At 34.2% G+C, this 20,723-nt stretch overlaps 1 protein-coding gene across 18 annotated transcripts in view; it reads left to right on the top strand.

Annotated features, from left to right (window-relative positions):
• bru3 (CUGBP Elav-like family member bruno 3) overlaps nt 1–20,723 on the top strand; it is a 167,876-nt gene that overhangs the window by 72,303 nt on the left and 74,850 nt on the right. For 2 of the 18 annotated variants that reach the window (XM_081982320.1, XM_081982315.1), the window contains exon 1: nt 7,797–8,242. The exons of 15 other annotated variants lie outside the window; for them this stretch is intronic. The gene's annotated coding sequence lies outside the window, so the exon portion shown is untranslated. One more of the 18 variants, XM_081982316.1, reaches the window with a different exon arrangement.

Here is a 20,723-nt window from a genome sequence, read left to right as displayed (position 1 = left end):
TCATAACTGAAGGCGTAGTCAAGACTCCCTTGCTATCGTTCTAAATCGTAACCCAAGTACTTGAAGCTTAATACTGATAAAATCGATATAGAAGCTGCGGCTTAAAAATCTTTGTCGTCGCACCCAAAACTTCCCAGAAACCATCTCAAGTATTTCTGTTATGTTGTTTGCCAGTTTTCCCCAATTCAACGATCATATTTCTTTTACCTGTTCCAAAGTTAAAAGTTTCCCTCGCAACCCCCCTTAATTCGAAGTCGAGTATTTATTCTTCTGTCGGGGGCCCGGAGATTTCAACCTTGTGTTGAACAGCATCTTTGCAGAGGAGAATTTTAATTACGTTTACCCTTCTATTTTATATTTGTGTTGGCTTTATTTTAACTTAAATTAAATTTATCGAATTTTTGCGGCTCTACCCTAAGATATATTGAACAGGGGGTGAGGGGAGATGTAGAAGGAACCAAATTAAAGATGTTGGTGTGAAAAATGCCATTTTAATTGTTCGCTTGAAATGGTTTTCTCTCGAGCGCCTGTTTAGAGATCCATAAAATGTCATACTGGGATCATACACAAGCGAAACCTAAAAGGTGTAAAGCGTACGAAACAGCCTTTATAACGTTGTAATATGAGACATGTCGGGAACAGGCTGTTTCCCTCAGAGCTTGTTTTGTATCGTTACGCGTAGGTAAATTTCAACTTATTACTCCCTTGGTAGGCCTATTATGTTGACAACCCTTACACGTCTAAAGCACTTACAACCACATTTAACTAATCTATAGGCTGTTATGATGTTCACAGTGGAATTAGCTCATCAAATTCGTCACCGAGTCTGTCATTACTTGCAAAACAATGATCACATGTTTGATTACACACCCGACTTGTATGGCTGTACGTTTAGTAGGCCCGTAAAATTCACATTTTACAATTCTGGTGGAAACTTAGGACACGCAATTTCCTTCTCTCTCCGCATTTACCGACACAAGCAGCCATTAGTGTTCAATTATGCTTTAAATTGCCAAATTTATTAGTTATATCGAAAAAACGTAATAAAGCGACCCTCGCTGTGAGACAGCTGTCTCTTGAATGGATTTTCCTTTTTTTTGATTTAATTAGAGAAGGGTTAAGCGAACGCATTTTTTAAAACGAATTTAATCATGTCAACCATCGATTATTTGAACTTGTTGATGCCAATTAGTCAGTGAAGAAGCAAAATAGTTAACATTTTCTTATATTTTATATCTATTTACAATGAATCTTCAGATCTGCGCAGTGGATATATGGACCATATTTTTTTCTTAAGTGTTAATTCTACCTACTGAGTATTAACCTGAGTTTTAAGCTGTAGTAACATAGGCCATCTTGTTTTATCAAAATGAGTTAAAATAAGATAGACATTGTAAATACTCTAGTAAACACTGACGCCAAAAGTGTTTTGAGTTATTAAAACTGAATGTTAGTCACGTAACAGATTAATTGACAGATACTAAATATGTAATTTCTGTACAAATTACACTACTATCAGAACTTGAGCTTGGTTTCCAGAGGATTTAGTAAAAAAATATGATAAAAATTGAATTATTACGTCAATCAAAGAATTAAGATTTCAAATCTAAAAGTTCAATAAAAAAGTACGTATAAGTTCACGAAATGTGCGAAACAGGTCAAAAGAAAAATAGATTTGAATGTGATAATGTGTTTTGAAACGTGCCACAGCCGTAAAAGGACCAAAGTTGATATCGCACGTACATCGTCTTTACGGAAATCCGTCGGCTGAGCCGACTTGCACGAATAAACGTCGCCTGTTTGCATATCCACAAATCTAAATTCGATGATATATTGAAAACACGTAGATGTTATGATGTAAAGTGAACGTTTTCTCCCTCCTCCTTCATTTAAGTTGCCCGAAACTTGTGAGTATACGTCCTTGAAGAGCCGAGTTAAAACCATCTTCCTGTAACTGAGAGTGAAATCAGCCATGTCGGAGACTGAGAACTTTTCGTTTATGAAAAATTGTCTTTCCATAACCCGGAAAAGCTCCCTCAAAACAACGGGGCCCGAATCGTTTTCTTTTTTTTGCGCTCCGTTGAGAATGCCGGCCACATAAAATCCTTCTGAAGTGATATTGCTCGCTCCGAGGAATCCTAAGTAAATGAATTTGAAGTTTTCCCGAGCCATATTGGCATATAATAGATTCTGACAAGAAATTGAGCACGCCGAAATTCCTCATGTAATGAAACTTTAATAGACCGCACGATTTTGCATGAACGGAATTCTTTACAACATTCTCTGGTTTACTTCAATTTTAAAAAAATAACTAGAAATTTATCGATAAATGCCTTTTTTGTTGCTTTTACGTTTTGTCTTATGCAATCTAATGTTCATTCTTAACATTATCAGTTCCTGGCAATTATATTATCAGAACATTATTCGTGTTGATTTTTGTTCTGGAAGAAACTGAAACATAAATCCGTGGACTAAGTGATCCTAAACTCGATTCATTTCTTTTTGTATGTACAGGATTTTAGATAATACGAAGAGCGTTTTACGCAAAATTTTCCTCGTGAAACTGTTGATAGATCGTGACATTTCAGTGTTGGAAAGTATTAAAAATTCATACTGTTTACTTGCACGGATCGGCTCAATATGGACAGACACACCGTGCAGTAAATTATGGAAACGCAAACAAGGAAGCTGTTTGAACTTGCAGTTTTAAATCCTACCCTAGTTCGGCATAGTTCAATTTTCCTTAAGAACGACTATCAAGTTCTTCCTGGACCGCTCTAAATGAAACATTAACTTGCCATCAACAGATTTCGCTCTGCTAATTTTTAATGAGCAGTCAAGTTAATATTGAGACGGCATTTGCTTTGTAAGTAAAGTAAATATTTGATAAAAATTGCTTTGAGCTTAATTACAAATTTTTAATTAAAAACAATCCTTTTCTTTGCAATCTATTCGCGATTTTTTCTTGGATCCTGAATAAATTTGTTTCTCTGACAAATGAATGGATGTATCAGTTTACAAAAGTCAAATTTACTTTATAAGGAAATCTTAATAATGCTTGTTCTTTTACAGCCAAACTCTCTACTATTTAGTTTCACTCTGGGATTTAAATTATCTCGAAAACATAATTCCACCCGTATAGAAGAACTTTACCCCAAATTCGGTTCACTTTGATTTTCGAATTTAGGGGTCCACGTATGGAGGCTTGTGCTGTTTCTGCCAGCTCATTAAACTTTGTTCTGAGGAGTTATACATATTAAATTTGGGTATTTTTGCTAAAGAAAAATCCTTGTTCACCGTCGAGACTTGCTTTTGTATGTAGGTAGCTAGGGCTTTGCTAACAAGTTTCAAACGTTTTACATCAATTCAGACACGGACTTTGCTTATTACGTCGAAATCATAAATATAAAATTAATAGAGGATTGGAAAATATTTAGTACCCCTATAAAGTTGTGTAACATTCAAATCGAATTTTACTCGTAAAATTGAGGTATTTTGTCAAGGTTAAATTTCAACAGAAAATCCGTACAAAGTTATAATGAATCGGTGTTTAACATATTTTTATAAAATCTTATATTAGTCAAATAAACTGCTCGTATCACAGCAAAATTTTTGGTCTTTTTTGAGCGGCTGTAATTGAATCACTCGAATTAATTTTTTTTTTGAGTATTAAAAGGTATTTTCTTTCTTTTTGTGATGACCTAAATGATCTTTTTGAAAGTTGCCACGGAGTATACAGGGTGTGACTGGGGTGTAGTCAAAAATTGAAAAATTTGTTCTAACGCCATTTCTCGCAAAAATATTTTTTGGATTTCACAATAACCTTAATCGAGTCTTGTGGTCAATAATCTAGACGTTTTCGCCAGTTTGGCGATTAAGGACCGTTTACAAAATTTATTGTCAAATTTTTAAAATGTGGTTTATTTTAAATCTCTTTTCAAATTCAACAATTTCTTTAGAGCCTTTCCGGATGAAGTAGGGGATTAGCAAGGTTACACGTAAAACTACCCAATTTAAGTAAAAAACTCAAACTGCGTTAAACAGGGTGACGCAAAAAAACTTTGTCTTAGAATGTTCAGTAAAATCAAATCAATGATCACTTCATAAAGTTTAGTCCAGTAATAATATGCTGACATTTAAAATTATTTGTATTTACCATTTTTATATAATTTTATAAGCGTTTTATTGAATTTGAATTGTATTATAGCACCTCTTTTACCTTAATAATTTAAAATATATAAGTATGTTGAAACACTATTACAACATACACAAATTCATATTGTATTAATAACCAGGAAGTGTGTGACAGAGCCGAATCCACTATTTTTTCTAGTTGACATTCGTAATTAAACATTAATACCGGAGCCCCTCTGCCATTGTTAGAATCCGATCTGTGACACTGAAATATCATTCATTTGTATCCCATTTAATAATTCCTGTCACGTCTCGTATGAACATCATATATATTGATGAGAACAGCAACTAATTTGACCGTATATTGATCGACTGGTATTGGATGTGGAGTTTTATGACGATGAAAAATACATTTATACAACGGATTAAATTTTAGCCTATATGTGGAGTGAGCATTTATGCAAATACCAAAGAAAAATAAATATATTGTGAACAATTTGCGTTTCGTAAATCTTCAGTAAAATGGTGATTATTCATCTGATGATATACAATTTTTTTTATTGCGGCTTTCTATTTCAGGTAAATAGTCAATGTTGGCACTGTATGTAATAATATGAAACAATATTGCATACGGTTAATCGATTATTATAGTAAAGCTTCCTTCGCGTTGAATGTAAAACGAAGTGTTATATAAACTTGCATGTGGATAGAAGTAAACAAAGCTATAAAGACTGGAGCCGGTTTCTTTCTCCTTTCGGAGGTATGGTAAAACTTTCCTAATCACCTTACGTAGTCTCGCTGAGGCAAATCTATGTTTGAACTGCTCCAACGTTCCCCGTAAAATCTATATGCATGTGAAGTTTTAATAGAAAAGTTTGAGATGTTGCTGGAACATATCGGAAAAGGTGTTTTATATGCTAGAGTTTTGGGTGTGTTTAATACACATACGTTTTTTAAGTTGATGCGTTTTAAGTCTTTTACCAGTCTGGCTCGAATCTAAACGAAAATTACTTAAGTAATTAAACAGGAAACAATAAACTAAAGAAACAAGAGCAAATGGACGACAGTTTGTCTAATTCATTCCTCAGTAAACAAACGAAGTTCCGCGGGGTAGAAAATTTTGCACGACGTTGTTTTGCTCTAAATCCCCGATTCGAACACAAGAGTTGGATCGCCCCGAGTTACTCAAACATAGAGATAAACAATGCTTTATTTATGTAATTCAACGAAACATCCCATCGGATGCTTTCATAATTGAAGGTAAAATGAGATCTTTTTCCATGTTAACTAAGCCGAAGAAAACATCAATTTGATACCGTTGCTTTCCTTCATTGTATACTCGAGTAATGTACTCTAGTTTGGTTAACTCGATTGAAAAGTGAAAATTAATATTTTTTTTTGTATCTATGCAATCAGTTAAGAAAAATATGTTTTGAATACAAACATTTTATTACCATGTTCGCTGCACTATGGAATTTATTGTACAGGGTGATTGATTGAATTTTGACCACCCCCTTAACTTTCTTAATTTTGATTTTAGCAAAAAACGATAAATACAAAACTAGTAGATATTTAGGTCTACTTTATTTTTAGATAAACAGTTATTATACAGGGTGTCCCAAATTTGAGTAACAAACCAAACTTATGTTTTTTTAAATACGATGACCAACTTTTTATCCGATATTTGAATTCTACGTCAAATTCTAGGCCTAATTGATGTAAAATGTCTGTATCGATATTCAACTGTTTCCGCACCAGCGTCCTTGATTGGTTGAATTTTGACCACCCTCTTAACTTTCTTAATTTTGATTTTAGCAAAAAACGTTAAATACAAAACTAGTAGATATTTAGGTCTACTTTATTCTTAGATAAACAGTTATTATACAGGGTGTCCTAAATTTTAGTAACGAACCAAACTTATGTTTTTTTAAACACAGTGACCAACTTTTTATCCGATATTTGCATTCTACGTCAAATTTTAGGAATTGATGTAAAATTTCTGTATCGATATTCAACTGTTTCCGCAGCATCTGTTACTTTAACAATGTTTCCTCGACTATGTGATTAAGGGTTAATTTAGTTACTCAAATTTGGGGCAGCCTGTATAATAACTGTTTATCTAAGAGTAAAAGTAGACCCAAATATCTATAACTGTTGCTACAACTAGTTTTTTTACTAAACTCAAAAATACGGAAGTTAAGGGGGTAGTTAAAATTCAATCAATCAAGGACGCTGCTGCGAAAACATTTGAATATCGATACAGACATTTTACATCAATTAGGCCTAGAATTTGACGTAGAATTAAAATATAGATTAAAAAGTTGGTCATTGTATTTAAAAAAAACATGTTTGGTTTGCTACTTAAATTTGGGACACCGTGTATAATAACTCTTTATCTAAGAGTAAAGTAGACCTAAATATCTACTAGTTTTGTATTTAACGTTTTTTGCTAAGATCAAAATTATGGAAGTGAAGAGGGTGGTCAAAATTCAATCAATCAAGGACGCTGCTGCGGAAACAGTTGAATCCGATACAGACATTTTACATCAATTAGGCCTAGAATTTGACGTAGAATTCAAATATCGGATAAAAAGTTGGTCATTCTATTTAAAAAAACATAAGTTTGGTTTGTTACTCAAATTTGAGACACCCTGTAGAATAACTGTTTATCTAAAAATAAAGTAGATCTAAATATCTACTAGTTTTGTATTTAACGTTTTTTGCTAAAATCAAAATTAAGAAAGTTAAGAGAGTGGTCAAAATTCAACCAATCAAGGACGCTGGTGCGGAAACAGTTGAATCCGATACAGACATTTTACATCAATTAGGCCTAGAATTTGACGTAGAATTCAAATATCGGATAAAAAGTTGGTCATCGTATTTAAAAAAACATAAGTTTGGTTTGTTACTCAAATTTGGGACACCCTGTATAATAACTGTTTATCTAAAAATAAAGTAGACCTAAATATCTACTAGTTTTGTATTTAACGTTTTTTGCTAAAATCAAAATTATGGAAGTTAAGGGGGTGGTCAAAATTCAATCAATCACCCTGTACAATCGAGAAATATTGAAATATTGCAATCATTTGAAATCGGCGTCCCGAGTTGAAACTAACATGATGCGCCATCAATGGTGCTGTTCCTAGATTTGGGAACGCCATTTTTACCTTATAACTCATGGAGTTGAGTACAGATGTCACCAGATGTTGCACAACATCATTGCATTTTAAGTTGACTGAAGACTATAACTTTATTATATCAGAAAGATAAAGATACCAACTTGTAACTTAAAAATAGTTGGGTTAACTTAAAACAAGTAGGTAAGCCAAAGTACTAATCGGTGGATACAGCATAGGATAGTAGTTTGCCTTCAAGTCTTTTTGACATTTGCGGCGGTTGACATTGGATAAAACTGTCAAAATTCCTCGTTCGATAAGAAAATATCATAAATAGTATTCTTGTACAACTTATTATTGTATAGACATTTTGGAACATTTCTCTAACGTTACAGATGTATATCACATGATTATTATATTAAAATGGGGTTTATATGGAAAATGGGTTATTTTAAGGTCTTAAAGTCACTGATTTTGGAATGATGTCATAATTGTTGGAAATTGCCAATGAACTGAAGCAAAGAATACCACGTGAAAAGGTATGTTTTTTTATTATATAAACCAATTATCGCTAATAAATGTGAATCGAGTGGCGCCCCCTCTAAAAATAGAGGAAGACATGTGCTCCATTCAAGGTCACCATCATCGTCGAAGAGGTTACCACGGACGACGCACCGCACGCGTTGAACTTGACGCACGGGTGGGCTGCTTGTGGCGTTACCGGGACGACGCTCCGAAGCCGCCACAGTGCGCAAAATTGCACCGCCTTCGAACGTGGTGACGTCACGAGGAACAAACTCCTCCTCGTTGCCGAATCAGCCACATTTTGGCCGCCTGTTGCTAGTTCTTCACCACCGATAATAGCCGGGGCACGTTGCTATTCCACGACCCCCCTCAAAAAATTCGCAAGTTAATTTTGACGCCGCGATTTCTTTTGGCGGACTCCCAATTTGACACACTCAACCATCCAATGACGCTCGGATAGAAAGCAGGTTAGAATTTGTTATCCTGTAGAAGTTATTATGGCTTCACAAACTTTGAGGTTATGTTTACAAACTCCTAACCCCCATCACTTTATTAGTACATTTGTAAATGTGTGTTTTGTTCCCATTGTACCTAGTATGTTTTCACTGGATAGTTCTGACAATTACGTGTCAGTTTGTTGTAGAACGTAGAATCAAAGATATACGTATAAATTAACATGAAAGTCTATAGAACTAAGGTCTGAACTGCAAGAAAACCATTGTAGAATGTCGTGCTTAAATATTCTGTATATTTACTATTCCACCACTTATTTCGTATTTTACCATTATTTGTCAGGGGTGAGATCCTTCTCACGTCCATAGATAAATTTCCAAATTTAATCCAAAAATTAAGTGAACTATAATTCAGCTTTTACAAAATATTATATTGCTTTTAAATAAAATTAATTAAGGGGTGATGCTTTTCAAAAGAGGAGGTCTGTTTAGATATTGTCTCATAAAGAACACTCCACTAACACATACAGCAAAATTCAATGTATTATCAATTAAAATGACGTAATAATGTAAAAGAAAGATAAATGTCTTGAATGTGACAAATGTGACAATCAAAGAAGTAATGAGAATTACCTTTCTTTTACATTGTTACGTCATGTATTATTGTCATATCTCATGAAAATGGAAGTCATACTTTTTTGGACTGTTTCAAAAAGTTCGTTTAATACTAGAATTTGTAAATACATGTCTTAGCCTCAACCTGCAAGTAAGGCCCAAAAATGTAAATCTTACAGAAGGGTGAAAAAACTATCTAAAAATGAATTTTTATTCACATTTACTCTAGATTAATACATTATTATAATAAATTAAATTAGACCAGGTTTTTTAAAATACCATTTGGAAAAAAAGAAATACCTGAAAAGCTTCTGAGCAACATTTTTAGTCACCTTGATTGTAAGACGCTGATTGGTCTACTAATATACATTTAAGAAAATAATTACATAAGAAAATTAACGGTATGAAAAGAGAACCACTACAAACATCAATGATCACATCAAAGATGATAAAATCCTGATTTTTTGTATATATATATATATATATATAATACATCTTTATTCTCCAAAAGAAAAGGCTATCGGCCCTAGTGGCCTTTCTGCCCAGATTTTTTGTATTTTACACTAATCAAACTTACAAGTCATTTTGACAATCAATAAATATCCCACACATTTACCATAGCTGCGCAGGATAACAGTAGTGCATAAAAGTAATATAGTTTTTGTTTTATAAAAATATTTCAGCATGAAATGGCTGACCAATTTGTCAAGAAATTCAGTTTAAAACTGACAAGGCACTGTCTATAATCCCGATTTCTGATTGGTGCAGTCCTGATTCGATTATCGGTTCATTGTGTCATTGTTTCATTCTGAAATCACTGCCGGAAATGATCCGCAAACTCACTTATATTGTGCGGATTAATCCATGAAAAACATTTGAAGCGGTCAGTATAGCTGACTTTTTTCTGCTCGAAACAAATTGGAATTCTTTATGATTGTTCTTGCATCAGGAAAAAAGTTATTTCTTTGGCGTGTTGTATATTTAATTATGTTATCGTTTTGTGTGCGAATTAATGTCTTGATACAAAGGCTTTGTTCGCCGCAACTGCCTTTCCAAGTACATGTGTTACAAAATTGTTAAAAACGAAATTAAAATATAATGGATTTGTCCGTATGGAACGTTGAATTTTCTGATTTTTTGTTTCCACGGTTTGAACGCTTTGTAGAAAATAATTTTACATTACAATTCAATTAGGGCTGCAACGTTTTCGTTAATTAGACGAATGGAAAGGTATAGCTAATCCCGCGCTAATTAAATATGCTTTTGTATTATTGTTAGGTTACGCCAGACTGATTTGGAAAATAACCGGCTACTAATTAAGAAGCTTAAAATTAATCGGGTAACGCAATTATTGTAACCAACCGAACAAATTTAATTTGTAATCTGATTGATTTTGGTAATCTGCAGTAAGTATCAACTTTGAGACTCTAAAAGTTCTGGTTGGCAATAACAACAAAAAAAAACAAAAGAGAAACAGAGAAGATGCGATACCTTCTAACACGTTATACTAATAAGCTTCACTTTTCAAGGAACAAAACAAGAGTCATGTTATAAGGCGAGCATCACGTTAATTGCTTTTTCCTTTGTATCGATTCTCGTTTCAGTAGTTTATGGTCCATTAGTTTCTTATGTTACTCGCTGAAGCAGGTTTTTGCGATGTGAGTTTCCCGCTTTAGGGATTTGCGAAACGAAAATATCATTTAGTCAACTCGGCGAAATGAAAAAGCGTATTCTTTAATATAGTTTCTAGGTGAAAATTAACACTTTTGCTTCTGGAAATAAAGAGCTTTTGAAATGTTTTAATTAAACTCTCGAAATTGAAGTACTTCAGACACGCCGCTTTGAGATTAAGGGACGTTTTTAACTGGGGAAAAATATGTTTAATTACTTCGCCGGGACGGTTTTTGTTTGCTGAAAATGAAAGTTAACACCAGCACAAACCTGAAAGTCGCCAAGATGTTTGAGAGTAAATTTACAGATTTACAATAGTCATTCGTTGTGAAAACCGACAATTTACTGTCGTATTTACCACATAATTTTTCTATCTTAATTTGACTATTTACACAGTTCAGGGTGATCGAACAATATGGTTTTTTAGTTTATTTTAGGACAGCTCTTTTAGGAATTCGAAATTTCTTCTCTATGTTCACTCTTCTTAATTATTATAAGTAAATTCATAAAAGCTTTTATTTACAACACTCCGTTAATGACATTTTCAACAAATCAGCAATGCACTTCTTCCGATTAAAGAAATCTGCTTTTTTTTTTTGTTTATCAAAGTGTCTTGTAAACATTTAACATTGGTCAAAAAATCCAGCTTTTATCATGGTAAATATTGCGAGTATTTAAACAGTTTTGCGGTGGGAATTTTAGTCCAAAAACTGTTTAAGCCTTTTAATGACGCCCGCATTAATTTAGCCACGGAATGAACTAATATTTTGAAAATAAATACTCAAAATAATGTTTATGCCATTAAAGCTTATTTTAATTGCTAGTCGGCGGATTTGCGTTTTAAAAATAAGCTTACGCGTTCACAAATTTGTTAGCGAAAACAAATCCAATATTGCGACAGTAAAAACGTTGTTTCGAAAATATTTTATATCCGTTTAGTGTAGAGGTATAATAGTACACTTCCAAAATTTATTTTATGGGGTTTTTGAAGGTAATTTGAAGCCACAACCAAGGAACTTATAGTGGACTTTCCTTCTAAGCCGTTTATCTAATGCCTTCAAAGTTTTGCGGTTTGCGGTGGCCATTAACTATGTTTCTCAACATTTTGGACGGTAGACATAGATTTCCAATGTCTTTATCATAAATCTGGCGATTAACTATTATGCCTATAATTATTGCTGAACTTCGCGATTGTGTCAAACTGCTTGAAAGGCAAAGAAACAACCAGATGGTTCAACTACATTCATAGAAAACCAGGTAATTAAAATATCGTACTGCTGGCGCTGATGTCATTCAAAAGAATTTATTTGTTTGCTTCCTTTGCTGAGCACTCTCGACTTTCCGGCTTAAAATGCGTACTTAATTTTTCCGGGCACACAAAAAAATGAAACAATAATTACGACAAATTGGACGTTTGAGTGACATTTATCTGAACTTAATCCTTGTTACCTTAATACTTATCTTTCTGACCGAAATTGGCTTTTAAAGAGGTTTAAACTCTTCAAAGTTGAAAGTCTCCGTAACTTCATTTAAAATGTGGCAACTCGAAAACCTTTTTAAATTTGCATAACTCCTGAGTCTCTCTCTCTTCACTGTTCATTTCTGCAAGTGCATTTAGCAAACGAATGTAAGCAGAAAACAGGGTCGCAGTGGGGAAACCCAGAGCCGGAAAATACCATTTTTAAATGACGAAATACGTGTATAAATGACGTGCGTTTGAAAAAAAAGGTGTCGACGGAATTTTAAATTACTTCCAGTGGATGTGGCCTTAATAAAGGTGTAGAGTTTGCTAACGACATGGCTGTTACCGCAATTGCTCTCATGGAAAATTGTATGCAAAGATGACATTGAGATATAAAGAAAAGTGCAGAAGCAATTATTACAAACGACTTCTTAATCAGATATCAATATTATAAAATTGATTCAGCCTTCTGGTTTTAACATACTGGACTGCCCAACGTGGCACCGGATTTAACACTCAATCATAGACAAATGAATATATCAAAATCGAGCTTCGAGTGTTCCTCTTCCTGGTGCCAACAGTCAAAAAGTTAACAATTAGCGTTGAATTTCTGGCATCTCCCATAATCTAAAGGTAAATTTGAAATGTAAAATTTCAATTTGGTTTGCTAATGTACTACTGACTTAGGAGTTGACGGCAAGAATAACAGAAGGAAGTTTCCCCTACATTTCAGAAAACTTAAACAAATGGGGTTAGATGGCCATTTTTTCCGCGAAAAACATTTTAGTAAGTAAATGTATACTCGTAAATAAACCGTAGTACATTAGTCAACCACTGACGATTTTAGTAGATGAATTTGTTGTTATTCTGTGTCTTCTACATATTTTTCTTTGTTACTCTGCAAAATAATAATATCAAAGAGATTATTTTTAAATCTTCTATCACGAATGCCTTCTTACCTGTTTGAGATTCCGCTTATGTTCCAGCCTCCTTTCTCTTTTCTTTTCGTCTTATCCGTTTGACCTTCTTTTATAGTGTTGCTTATCTATTTGGAATTGAAATTGTCTAATGTGATTCGAATGTGTAATGGGCTCACAAAGCCCTCAGTTGGAAATGTGGACTTTAATTTCACATTTATCTTCAACTTTACCATCCATATTTAAATAAAATATTTTGAATGGGGTCATGAATTTGGTTTCATTTCAGCGACACATTAACTAATTGAAAGTTTGCATTCGGATGTCCACAGATACATCAAGCTTTTAACAAAATTAAACCTCATGTTTGCGTATAAATTTATCAGAACTGAAACACACAAGAAGAAAAACGCCACCGAAACCACCATACCTGAATCAAGGTAACAAAAACACATATTCCCATGATCAATCTGAACTTTGGTAATTTCAGAACTACTGTATCCAATTAAACTTGGACAAAATTGCTAATCAAAGTCCGAAGCAAAAAAACTTGCATTAACTAAAGTTTAACCGCACGAAAGGTAGAATAAGATATTACCTTTTATATTGTTTTCGGGGGTCCAAGAGGATTACGGTTATTGTGTCGTACATTTAAGATTTAACCTTAAGGGACGAAAACTTTTGCCTTCTAGTAAATTTCGATAATTGTCAACAGTAATTCCTTTTTTACCATTTACTAAAAGCCACTGACGCTCCTTTATAATAAGCTGCAGGCAACTTTACCTGGATCTTATTTTCCACCCCGCAGAGACAAATAATTATGTCACAGAGACTTAATAAAAAAGCCTTTTAAGCCCTTGTACGCTAAGCCCGCTCCAATATCCTCCGTAGTCTGCTCCTAGTTTCCTTCATCTGCCAGGCCCATACAAAGTACTAATTAAAATTCAAGCCTCTAGTTTCCTCTCTCCTTCACCCAAAACGGATCTCGTTCAGGGGCGGCGCACAAATGATTAATTTTATGAAAAGGAAACCCTAATTGAAGTTATTCTAGCTTGCGACGCCAGTCAATTGTGGCTAATTGTCATTTTTTTTTGTCTGTAACTTTTTTCCAATGTTAACACCAAACACGTCTCAAAGTTGCAAAAGCAACTTAACACGCACGAAAAATCCGTTTGGAAGACTTTTAATCAAAATAAGTGCACCACGGCATTCGACCGATATAGATAAACCCCACAGAGGTACAATATAAGGTATTGAGCTGCGGACCTGCTGTTTGTCGATTCTTCAATATGTCAACTTTGTATACTTTGTGCCCCGGTGTGTCCGTACACTCCATCGAAAAGCCAATACCATTTACTTCTATTAATCTTGATAAGTGAATTTTTCTTCGAATTTCCGGCTTTTCTTAATTTTAACGTTGTTTGTTTCTCATGTTACCCACAGCATAGAGGCATTACGCCATAAAGATAAACAGATATTATTGAGAACGGAAACCGATTTATGGTATCTTACATTTTTGATTAATAATAGGTGTACTAAGTTTTGACAAACCCAACTAAACTAACAAATGTGTTTGCTTTATACTAGCGGTAAACATTTTAAAATAAAACTAGGCCAATTGCAACACTTGTACGAAAAACGTTGCTTCGTTTTGGTAAAATCGGCTCGTTTCGTCCCATTCACTTTCACCAACCGCAGCTTTACGTCTAGGCAATCGTTCCGAATGGAATTTCTATGCGCTGCTCTGAGATGAATCTGAAATGAACCGGTTCAGTTCTACTGAGCACCTGAAGCTTTTCAAAAAAGCATTAAGATAATTGCCTGAGATTTGTGAGTCAAATCGAGCGAAGCCAACGAATTCTATTACGGTCGACCCATATACATACGTAAGCTCTCTAATTTCTTGTTTACAGTTTAGAGAAAAAGGTCGATATAAAAATTCTAGTCATATTCCAGGCTACAAGAGGCTTATGAATAGAATGCTGATTACGTCATAAATGTACGAGTTGTGATGTCAGACGCAGCAATTTCGGTGGTTGCAGAAACAAACACACTTAACGAACTTGGTGCAACGTTATTAGTTCAATCGTGAAGCGTTTCCTGAAGATCTAATTAACAACAGAAAAACACAACTTTAATCCTTCCGGAAATTTTTAAATGCAAACCAGGTCTTTTGTGTATATGTGGACTAAATTAATTCTCCTCTTGTTCGCAACGGAACGCCTATTACATATTTTCAATATAATTATTTTTGTTTTGCTTCAGTTGTGTTTAGAACATATCATAATGATAGTCTTGTTTGCCTGGAGCGCGGTTAGGGCATAATTTGTTTCTAGAATGGGTTCCTCAAAGGTTTTAAATACATACTGTATGTATAAAAGCTCGACTAAGACAAAAATAAGGAAAAAGTTCAAAGAACGAAATCAAGACCTGCTCACGTTCTTTTTTGATGTAAATTCAGATAGTCTGAGCCCGCAGAATTCAGCCAAGCGCCGAATTTGATACGGATAAATCAGTGTGTGGGATTTACGGTCGATCGACTTTTAAAGTAAGTACAAGGGAAACTTTCCTTGATGTACCATTTGCGGATGAAACCTAAAATCCCATATAAACATCTTAGCGATAATTCCCGATTTCCGAACCTTGTTCTCATTGTATTTTTGAGATAGTCGGGTGTTTGCCTTACGAACTATACCAATTTCCACAATATCATTACCAATTAAAAGTTTTTAATTAGAAGGATTGCCATTCATGATCTGCTATTCTGTTTTTGTGCAGCTTTTCCGGCATCGTGCACTGTAAACTGACGGAATTACCTATTCAAATTATGTTCACGAATAATGGTCCAAAGCTTTAATTGGTATTGGCTTTAAAGTCCCAATTAAAATTTGCTCTGATGGATTTGCTCAAAAGTGATTAATGATATTTTTGCGAAGGCCTCAAATTCGGCTTTAATCTAGTAATTTACTAAAAATTATTTCTTCTTTTAACGAAGAAAATAAAAATCAAACCTCTGAAAAAAAGACACTAATCAAGTTATATTCAAAAACAAAAAACGATGGAAACCCCAAATTCAATATCGAAACGGTATTATTCCATAGAAAATGAAATGCAACACATGATTTTTTGTTCACGAAAAGCATCGGTAATTATATTATGCAAATGGGAACGCGCTTCCTGAAATTGTGCATGCAATGAAATGGGTTTTGCATATTATCGGGTGCTTGAAACACGGGTTGATTGTGATATTTGAAAAGTTAGAAAATAGCCGCGCGTCCGCCCACGGGAAATCAGAAAAACCACAAGTTCGAATAATTGGGTTCGATTATTACGAATCGCAATTCGAATGTGAATCACGTGTAATGACGTCTTGATTGACTTTAAAATATGTTTTTATTGTGATTAACCGTGATTGGATTTGTAGTTATTTTTTTCTTCCAGTCGGTCCTGTTTGGACAGATGTAAGTGATTAATGCTTTTCACGCATTATGTTTGGTCTATCTATTCTTCTTCGATGCTTTTAAAGTAACAGATTTCTAGAAAAAAATATTTGTATACAATAGTGCCATACGTAGTGTGTATACCTATATTTGGTTTTGTAGATCCTCATGCAAAATCTTTATCTTGGACATGCTATATATATTTTTTTCTTCAAGTGATGTGAAGTTTTGCAGAACAGTGTAAGTTGAAGTACTTACATTTGAAAAGTCTTTGTAGGTAAAACATTAATTATCTTTAATAAAACACATACCTATATCTAAACAATAAATTTATTATTAACACTAACAAGAAAAAGTCTGTCATCACTTAAAAAGTCTTCTTATAAACAATACACGCAGTAAGAACTGTAAAACACCTGAGAAGGAAGTTATCGCAAATTAACCTGGAGTTTCTTTTGGGCTGATATACCATCATAACCAAGACCCGATTAATCATTGTCGTTTCCCGTCTGCTTCGCTGCCGGGAATTATGACGTTGATTAACATGGCCACTTCCCGGACAATAAAAAATGAATATTCTCCTTCTCACAATCCTCCAAGTTGCCGGGAGATTTTTAACTTTTCGGATGCGCTTCAAATCCCTCAAAGTTGTACGAGTGACCTTTTTTACGCTCGATGGCAACTTTTAAATTGAGTTAATATCCCTATTATTTACTCGTCTTATGCCGGTCGCCTATCAAGTTCACTTTGTGTAGCTCGAAGAAGAAGGTCTCTCCCACTTTTTATCAATTCGAAAGCGGGAAAAGGCCTAATGGAATTGGGCCACAACTTTAGAATGCGCTCTGGGAAGAAAAAAGATTGAAATGGTATTCTAATCGAATTTTCATTGTGTAATATCAGCAGCGCCTAACCTGCTTTGGACCTTTTTTTTCCTTCGATAAAGTGTACCGAAAATCTCCGATAAGTGACAGTTCTAATTTGAAAAGTGCTGCTTTTGAAATATTTACTTTTAGGGCACATATCAGAAAAACAACAGGTGCAACAAAGACGCGTACAAATTGTATAACAGTTTATTGTAATGCGTAGGGACTGCATGACGAGGAGAAATAATATGCTTTAAATACCATAAATAAAGGCGAGCCTTTTAATCATGTAAAGCGCTCTGGATTAAGCCCTTCTCATATTAAAAGGGTTTTGTGTTTAACGAATGACCACATATTTTTTACGCAGAGCGGCAGGTCTTCAGTTTCACTGCGATGAAAAGTTATTCATTAATTTTAATCATTATTAATAGTTGTATAATAATATTAATGTGTTTTTGTTTCTTAAACTAGCATAATTGAGTTTTGCATAACTCAATGTTGATACAAATTTAGCCGAATGCGAAAATTGCAGTTTAGCAAACCTTCAAAGCGGTTGGCACCTGCTATAAATCCGTCAGACGTGTGCACTCACGACTTCCTTAGCCAACTTATCTTGGAGCAAGGAAAGCAAAGAGCAACAATTTATATTAATCGGCTGCACAAACAAGTCTCTATTCAAGAGGCGGGAACTGATAACAAGTATCTAAAACTAGAGAAGTTCTTGCTCGTATATATTTTAGCATCGATAATTTTAAATTATAGTTGTTGTGCTCGAGATGGAAACTCAATCTGAAGTTTTATCCGGTTGGTTAAGCAATTAGGACTAGATAGGGTTGAAGTTTTTCACGAATATTTAATTAACTATTCATTATTAAGTTAGTATGCTAAGAAGCTCTGCCTGCTGTTCTAGTTAAAACGGTTTTCAGACTCTTAGAAAATATATTGTTCCAAAAAGAACCAAAGAACAGAAGTAATATAATTTTAAGTAAATAAAATATCTCTTTCCAGAACAGTAGACAAATATTTGCGTTTCAATCGAACGACTGAGTGGTTTCTATCACTTGTAAAACAAGAATTCCGTTTATTTTGAAGCGGTAACAAATCAAACCTAGCAAATTTATTTAAAAAGAAGGGATTAGGTAAACGTCACGAACTACATTTTCTATCGCGGAAAAAGCTTCCTAATTTTTTTCTAAAATTGGAAAACACCGCTTGGTATTATAAATTGATTCAAATCTTTGGTAGTCACAAAAAAGTGTTTTCGAATGCTCTCGAAACTGGTAAACAAGCGCAGAAATCTAAGCGAGGCGAATTTTGTGTATAATCCCGGGTTTCCTGCACCCTTTTAGCGCCAGTCGTCAGACAATAAAAACGTTTAGCAAACTCTTAAATATTCAATATCACGGCGCAATAAACTTGGTCCCAAGGCTCGCACAACTTAAACAGCTTTGCCATTTTCGGCTACACTTTTGTCAATGGAAGAGCAATTTCAAAAGCGTTTCGAAACTGGATTTTTTATTCAACAAATCACAGTAGCAAAAGAAAAATGTATTAATGATATCTTCTAACCTAACATTTAAAAATATCAAAATATTAAATCCTATGTCCCAATGGAACGTGTTGAGTGCGTCGTTCTGTAATTTTGTCTTTTTGTTTTTTTTTTTAATTAGTTTAGTTTTATTTTAATTTATACAATTGTCCTCCTATGTACCAACATTATTATTAATAGATCATTTTGTTTGATTAATTGTTTTTTGTTGCAACTGACATTGCAGCTTAAATAATGATGATATTGACTTTTTAACAAAAACCCTGGCCTTACTTGCACTTGGTTTCAAACAAATTTCAACCATAAGGTTGTTTGTAACTTTAGTTGGTTTCCACCCTCGCATTAAAGCAATTCGAGGTCTAATTAAGTAAGGGCATCGAAGCTCAAACAGAAATTATGAAATTCTTTGAGACGTGGAGAAATAAGATTTATGCGGTCATTAATGAAAGTCCAAAAGCGTTGTGGCGGCCGCCATAATATCGAACGTGGTGGAGATGTAGCGATTCCATCAAGTGTCGGTCGCAGGTGCGGCAACCCAAGGCGGTGTGGCGTGTTCGACCAGTCTCTAATTATTATGACATAAATTATATTAAAACTCTGTTCCAGCAATCAATTATGCTTCCGGGGCCCGCAATATCAATTACGGAGATGTTCCAACAAGTTACGAGCGAGTTTGATGGGAAACACAGTGGGCGGCGACAGACACGTCAAAGGAGCACTTACATTCTCAAATTTTAAAACGCATAGTTGAAATTGCTCCCTTTAACACTCTCGAATGAACAAAACCCCGAAACGATTGAAAGCGGTAAGAGCGCTGAACGTAGCATCAAATTTATAGGTTACAAATGACGCTTCATTTCCCGTCCGACGTGGCACTAAATAATCCTGGCACTTGTATAAACTCTGAAATTACTGGACAGGACAGCGGCAGGTCCCCTTCAAAGGTTGCCAGCAAAATGGAAACGGGAGAAATCACACAATTTGCATTTCCATTAAAGCCTGTCGTATTTAGACGAACAATCTGAAAACAACAGCTATTTACTCGAATTCACGCGAAAAAACGCGGCAAGTGGCAAATGACTGTTTCACCCAGAAAGCCTTAAGGATCACACGAATCCTGCAACCTAAGCATATTTAATGGAATCTTTCGAATGGTTTTTCTCAGCCAACACCATTTTTCTTGTGTCTTTCCATCTGTTCTGTTTTCAATCAGCCCTGACATGTGAGCTTTATTGTTATTTCTTCAACTGACAGACGGATACAAATAGAACTAAGTTATTTAAAAATAATTTCTAATAAACTGTACTTCAATATAATTGTTTTTCACAAAACAAGTAATAAAGATGCATTACTTTTTTGCAAAAAAAGGTTTTTCAGCTTTCATTTTCTAGGCTGATAAAAAGTTTTCATAATTTGGTTAATAATGATTCCCATCTTTTTTAAAAACCATAAAAAGATTTATTTGTCAAAACAAAAAAAAAATAATAAACATAATTATTGCACATTTCCGGTTATTGGCAAAAAAAGGTAATTATTTAAAAAAATACTTGATATTTGTATACTCAATTTCACAGAACGAATGACATTCTTTACATAAAGATTTTTTGACTTTACAGATAATACTTTTCTTATTAATGTGCGACAGTTCTATGTTAAAAAATAGATATAAAAGATTTAATTGTTCATGTTTCTAATTTGTAAAAAATTAAATTTTTTATAACAGATTGTCGGTCAAACCGCACGCTGCAGACAAACTGATGTAATCTACTCTGTACGTAAAACAGATTAAAAAAGAACTATAAAAGTGTGGGCAACGCTTTCAATTTAGTCATTTACAGCAAAACCGAACCGAATTCGAAAATAAATGTCTCTCTGTCAGGTTTAATAATGAGAGTCAAAGCGGCTTTACAGATTTTTTAGTATTTTCACAAAAAAACGTAATATAGCAGACATATGTCCACTTTGCAATCGGTATAGGG

Source organism: Ips typographus, linkage group LG6, assembly GCF_016097725.1.
Source record: "Ips typographus isolate SLU linkage group LG6, UJ_Ityp_2.0, whole genome shotgun sequence".
Taxonomy (NCBI): domain Eukaryota; kingdom Metazoa; phylum Arthropoda; class Insecta; order Coleoptera; family Curculionidae; genus Ips; species Ips typographus.
This window is presented reverse-complemented; position numbering and strand designations above follow the sequence as displayed.